The 6,535-nt window shown below is 47.7% G+C and overlaps 1 protein-coding gene across 1 annotated transcript in view; it reads left to right on the forward strand.

Annotated features, from left to right (window-relative positions):
- The first annotated feature begins 3,633 nt into the window (after positions 1–3,633).
- The window catches only part of Zfp3 (ZFP3 zinc finger protein), a 9,787-nt gene continuing 6,885 nt past the window's right edge, over positions 3,634–6,535 (forward strand). Inside the window, exon 1 of the mRNA XM_031353208.1 lies at positions 3,634–4,244. The gene's annotated coding sequence lies outside the window, so the exon portion shown is untranslated. The remainder of the gene's footprint in view (positions 4,245–6,535) is intronic.

Consider the following 6,535-nt stretch of genomic DNA (forward strand, 5'->3'; position numbering starts at 1 on the left):
AGTAGGGCTGCACAAATGAAGCTTTAGAGTGCAAGGGGAGAATGCTGACAAATTTCTGCTCACAGATTGCTGCGTTTTGATCCCAGAAGTCTTTGATTCCGGAGGTGTGGAAGTGGGGCCTGAGAGTTTGCATTTCTAACCAATTCCCAAGTGATATCCATGTTGCTGACTCAGAGATCAGAGTTTGTTGTTGACTTTCAATCCTGGCTGTGAGTTAGAACCATCTGTAGAGTTAAAACAAAAGGCAACCTGTGTCTAGATCATATCTCAGATCAACTTCTGCAGAAACTACCCAAAACCCAGGTCATAAAGCCTGGCTTTGGATCTTAATTCTTTCTTTCTTTCTCTCTGTCTTCTTTCCTTTCTTTCTTTCTTTCTTTCTTTCTTTCTTTCTTTCTTTCTTTCCTTCTCTCTTTTTCTCCTTCTCCTGAGTGCTGGGATTAAAGGTGTGTGCCACCACTGCCCAATGACATATTTTCTTACCAGTAAGAGAAAGTAACATAACATATCAAGAAATGGGAACACTAATTTATTTACAGGTGGGGGCAAATTTTCCATCCCTGCCTTTCCCACAACAATGTCACAATTTACTAAAAAAATGAGAGGAGTAAATGCTGATGAGTCCTTCCCCCTCAGGGCTCCTGTGTGTGGCTGAGTTCACTCCCAGCATGGTGTTTCCTGGAGGAACCTTAATTTCCAACATCCTACCTCGACTACACCTTAAGACTCCAGTGCTTTTTAAGATTCCCAGGTGAAGTTAGGCATGGTTGCCCAAGCTTGTAATCCTAGCATTTGGGAAGTAGAGGCAGCCTCAAGAGTTAATGAGTTCAAGGCCTGCCTAGACTATATGAGACTAGGTAACTTCAATACATACTTGGTATCAGGCTGTTGGTGTGACAGGTTCGATCATGCTGGGTTTTGGAGCAATTCAGAAGACTTTGAAACTATGGGCTATGTACTGGCTGGTTTTGTGTGTCAACTTGACACAGGCTGGAGTTATCTCGGAGAAAGGAGTGTCAGTTGAGAAAAAAATCTATGAGATCCAGGTGTAAGGCATTTTCTGAATTAGTGATCAAGGGGGGAGGACCCATTGTAGGTGGTGCCATCCCTGGGCTGGGAGTCTTGGGTTCTATTAAGAAAGTAAGCTGAGCAAGCCAGGGGAAGCAAGCCAGTAAATAACATCCCTCCATAGCCTCTGCATCAGCTCCTGCTTCCTGACCTGCTTGAGTTCCTGTTCTGACTTCCTTTCGTGATGAACAGCAATGTGGAAGTGTAAGCTGAATAAACCCTTTCCTCCCCAACTTGCTTCTTGGTCATGATGTTTGTGCAGGAATAGAAACCCTGACTAAGACAGGCTAGAAAGGCAGTTGAATGTTTTGAATGGAGGATAGTAAGACATCCTACTAGGAGCTTGGAGAACAGTAGTGCTGGTAACTAACTCTTCAGACTGTGGAGGCCCAGCTCAAGGGGTTTCAGAGAGCAACAATGTCAAGCAAATGGGCTAGAGACTGATATATACTATTTTTGACAAAAAAAAAAATAATAATGTTGCTGCTTTCTGCCCATGGCAGAGGAGGTTTCAAGGCAGCCTAATATTGACTCTGTCCTGTGGTTAGAAATAACTCTTTTATGTGGATCACCAATGAAAAACAGCAAATGAGGGCAGACACTTAAAAAAAAAAATTTGAAGAGGAAAAAACAAGAGTACCAGGAGTCATAATGCTATAGCCAATTCTTGTGCTGAGAGACATAATGAGACTAAGGAAAGGCCTCATCTGCTCTGGGCAAGACCCCTTCCAGTGAGGCTTCCAATTTGTGAATGGAAAAGATCTGAGGATTTTTTTTTCTGTTCCTAGGAAGGAACAGCAAACAAATTCTGCTCCAAATGTGACTTAAATTGGCCACGGTCCATCCCAAGCTGGCAGCTGAACTTGGCAGTGCCATCCATGTGGGCTAACTTTAAAGTCATGAAGAAGACATGAGTAAAGCAATCATGGGATCTTCCTCTGTGGTTTCAGAGAGCGGCTGAGGCTAGTGAAAGGCAGAACTGTCCCTGTGTGTAGTCCCTGAGGTCCATTGTGTGAAGCAATGGAAGTGAAGCCTGGATCGTGTTGGAAACCCCATGCTATTAGGGAGCCTGGGGGGCCATGGAGACAAGAACCAGGCAGAGAGAGAGAGCTGAATCTTGCTGTCAGCAAAGCAGGAGAGGCAGAGCAATCTTTGTCCTTTTACACCAGAAACAGAGCTAGGGAAGCTGGTGTTTTCTTGCTTTGGTTCAGTTATTTCCTCCCTGTGCCCCATCCCTCCCTTTGGGAATAGTCATGTGTATTCTGCACTAATATATGTTGAAGCATTGGGATTACAGTGGCTCATGGGTTCTGGAGATTGGAACTCAGGTCCTTCCACTGCACGGCAAGTGCTGACTCCATGAGCCATCTCCCCAGCTCTTACCTCAGAACCAGTTACTCCATCTGCCTTTTCTTCAAACGCCTTGTTTACTGCATCACTTTCCCAGAGAGCAACTGTAAGGAAGGACTCTTCAGTCTTATTTGTATCTAATGTTCACCTCTGGACCTATTTGTATCTATGTTCACTAGTTAGAAGGAAGGAGATAATGTGATTTAGTCAAGCCTGGGCCACCACTGAGCCCCAAAGATGGGGAGTCGGCTTCTGTGTTTGCCTAACTACAACCCAGTGGAATAGAAAAGACTATTGTGATACACACATACGCACACACACACCTCCAGTACATGGCCCAACAAAAAGGAAACTAGTCACCTTGAGTTCAGCACTGGGATACGGTACTAGGGTTTAGAGTCCTTCATGTTAGCCCTTCTTACAACAATACCTTTGGCTGCCCTACTATTTGCAGCTACCTATAATCTTAGCTGATTCTGTTTAAGTGCTCGTATTAGAGTTGTGTGTTAAGTTAGAGTGTTATTGCTGTGAAGAGACACCATGACCACAGCAACTCTTAAAAAAAGAAGACATTTCATTAGGGCTGACTTATAGCTCAGGGGTTTAGTCCATTATGATCATGGTGGGGAACATGTGGCATGGAGGTAGACATGGTGCTAGAGAGGTAGCTGAGACTTTTCTATGCGTGGATCAACAGGAAGAGACTGTGACACACCGCCCAGGTTTGAGCTTCTGAGACCTCCAAGCCTGCCCCCAGTGACACAATTCCTCCAACAAGGCCACACCCACTCCAACAAGGCCACACCTCCTAATAGTGCCACCCTATGGGCCTATGGGGGCCATTTTTGTGTAAACCACCAGTATATTGTTTTAGGCCTCTAATCCCAATACCAGGGAGTAGACGCAGAAGGACTGCCTTAAATTCGAGGCTAGCCTGAGCTATTGATACATAATTAACCCAAGTCCAGTCTTAGCTGCAGAATAGGACGCTGCCTCAACCTCCCCCTTCTCACACACAGAGGTCTATTTCACTGGGCATTGTTGCTCATTTCAGCACTTGGAAGGCTGAGGCAGGAGGATCACCACATCCATAGTCACATACGCGCTGTGCTAGAAGAAGACCAAATTTATTCAAGAAGAGAGGAAGGCCAGCAAATAAAAGCAGTTCCCATTGCCTGAACAGGCTACGGAAATCACACTCAACCTTGAGATTTTTGTCAAAGCCTCACGCCCTGAAGCCTTCCAGACCTCAACACAGGTCTTCCCCCACTCGCTCCCAGAAGATGACAAGTGCACCCTTGTCATCTAGGAGCCTGGGTTGACAGACTCATAGAAAGCGGGAGTTGAGGCACGGACACCGCGACTCAACACGTCCCTGCTGGAAGAGTTGCGGAGCTTCCAGTTTCCCAGCCCACGGAAACGTCAGGGGCGCGCAGAGCGGCTGCTGCGGGGCGGAAGTGCATCCCCGGAGCCGTTCTAGGAAACCGGGAGGACCCTGCGCGTCAGTGGTCAGGGACGCAGTGGGTTTCGCGGGGTGCATCGGGACGTTGCAGCAAGCTGCCTGGCCCCGCCCGGCCCGGCGAAGATGGGGTGAATTCGGGCGAGAACAGCAGACGGGAAAGCTGGGACGGGCATGGGGGCGTGGGCCGGCCGGCCACCTGTTCCTCCCGCGAGTGCGGCTCGCGCGGATTGGCCGCAGTGCCGCCCGGCACCGGAAGTGGCCGGCGTGGGTCGCCCGTGACACCAGACAACAGCTGCGGTTCTGTGCGCTCAGCGGTGCAGCGCCCCGGGCCCAGCGGAGCGAGCGTGGGCGGCATCCGCCAGCGGTGAGGCCTCTCTGGTTCCGTCCTGCCCGGGGGAGGAGGGCGCGGGGCTCCCGGCCTGGAGCCGGAGTCCTGACTTGTAGGCCCGCCCCTGACTCGGCTTTGCTGTGTGACCTTGGACTTTTATGGCTTCGGGGGTCTTCTCATTTGCACACGGAGAGGGTGGAGCCTGGGCACTGTCAGGGACCGATCCTAATTCAGCTTCCTGGCCTTGTCTGTCAGCCAGGAAACTGGAGAAGCAGGCTCCCTAATTTTCTTTTCTCTTTTTTTTTTCTTTCTTTGGTATTCCATTCCCTAAGTATACTGCTAGAACGAATGGCAGGCAGACATTGAGGGCCCCGTGGCATGTTAAGACCTGTGCTGGCAGGCAGGACATTGGCTTGTTAAGGTTAAAGAAAGGTGATAGAATTGGAACTAAAGAGAAGACTCAGCAAGAGTACTTGCTGCACTTCCACAGTACCCCGGTTTGGTTCCCAGAACTCAAATCAGGCGGCTCATATCATCTGTAACTCATGTGTACCCACATCTATAACTCATGTAACACACGTCTACACATAATTAAGAGTAATCAGTCATAATCATAAAAGAGGCTGAATTGAGCACAGAATTGACAGAGTTCCCTTGATCCTGAGTACCGGAGGAGGGAGATAATAGTGTCTTGGGAGAAAGAACTTTTTTTGTTGTTTTAGTTTGATTTTTATTTATTTATTTATTTTTTTGATATAGGGTCTCACTATGTATCTCTGGCTAGTCTTGAACTCACTCACTATGTAGATGAGGTTGACCTCAAACTTTCAGAAATCCATCTGCTTCTGTCTTCCATGTTCTGGGATTAAAGGTGTGTGTCACCATGCCTGGCTAAGAATTTATTTTTATAAAAAATTGATACCAGTTATCTTTTGGACACTGCTCTGGTCTCTTTAGGAACAGAGATGAATGGAGTCTCAGGTAACCTTCAGAACAACTCCAGACGTTCCCCCAGAGAGCACACAAACCTCACTTAGTATTTACCTCGTATCAGAAATGTGCCAAGCACTGAGATTAACAAGATGAATAGAAGATCATCCTTGGTCATAGTCTAGAGCAGTGGTTCTCAGCCTGTGGCGTGCAACCCCTCTGAGAGTCGAATGTCCCCTTTACAGGGTCGCCTAAGGTCTCTGGCAAACACAGATATATACATTACCATTCATAACAGCAAAGTTATAGTTATGAAGTAGCAATGAAAATAAATGGTCAGGGGTCGCCACAGCGTGTGTACTATAGGGTCAAAGCAGCACTAGAGAGGTTGAGGACTGCTGCTTTAGAGAAAAGCAAACACATAATACGGTAGCATGCTGTCTATATGAAGAAGTAACACTTGTTGTTGGGGCCTGCAGATCAGAAAGGTTGGGGGAAGGGACTGTTCACATCAGCTGCACCTCGAAGATGTTTGCTAAGTGCACAGGTGAGCAGCAGTCTTCCAGGAAGTGAGAATGATTTGTTTCCAAAGGCAGAGAAACTTTAAAGAATGGACAATGTTTGGCCTGCGGGACACTGAGCACACCTGCAGCGGCCAGTTGTTGTTGAAGAATGTGAGGTAGGATGTGGAAAAAGGAAACAGCCTTGATTAGGAGAGCATTGTGAGCCGTAGGAAGTACTCATTTTCTGGAGGCCTCGAAAAGAGTCACAAACAGGAAGTAACGTGGAAACTGTAGTTAAGGAAAGGTGAGAAAGGGCCTAGGGGAAAACCGGCTTCAGAGGACCAAGGACTCCTTCCTGCAGATGTTAGTGAGGACTTCCGGAGGTGGCGGGCCTTGTGCCAGATGAGTAATGGAATTTGGCTCACTCGGGCTCAAAAATGTGCAGTTTTCATTATTCGCTGCTCGTTAGTAGGTGTGCCTGTCAGAGCTTTCTGAGTGAGGTCTCTGAGACTTTTCTCCTACAGTGCAAAGACAATCCAGGCTTACAGAGTTGAGGACCCTGTTCTAAGCTGTAGAGACGGAGTGGAGATTTGCCTGTCATCCCCTAGCATGAAAACCAATCTGAGGAGGAACCTCCCTCCTCAGATGTTAGTCTCCATCTTCAGGGAAATGCTTGGGAATGTGCATTTAGGCTCTGGGGGCTTTTCTGTAGAGAACGAGGGTTCATGTATGGCTTTGTTTCTGAGAACACTAAGTGGAGAGGGGCTCTGATTTCTATGGGAGAGGACATTTAGAAATAATGCTCTTGCTGGGCAGTGGTGGCGCGCACCTTAATCCCAGCACTTGGGAGGCAGAGGCAGGTGGATTTCTGAGTTCGAGGCCAGCCTGGTCTAC

This window comes from Mastomys coucha, unplaced genomic scaffold (genome assembly GCF_008632895.1).
Source record: "Mastomys coucha isolate ucsf_1 unplaced genomic scaffold, UCSF_Mcou_1 pScaffold5, whole genome shotgun sequence".
NCBI lineage: Eukaryota > Metazoa > Chordata > Mammalia > Rodentia > Muridae > Mastomys > Mastomys coucha.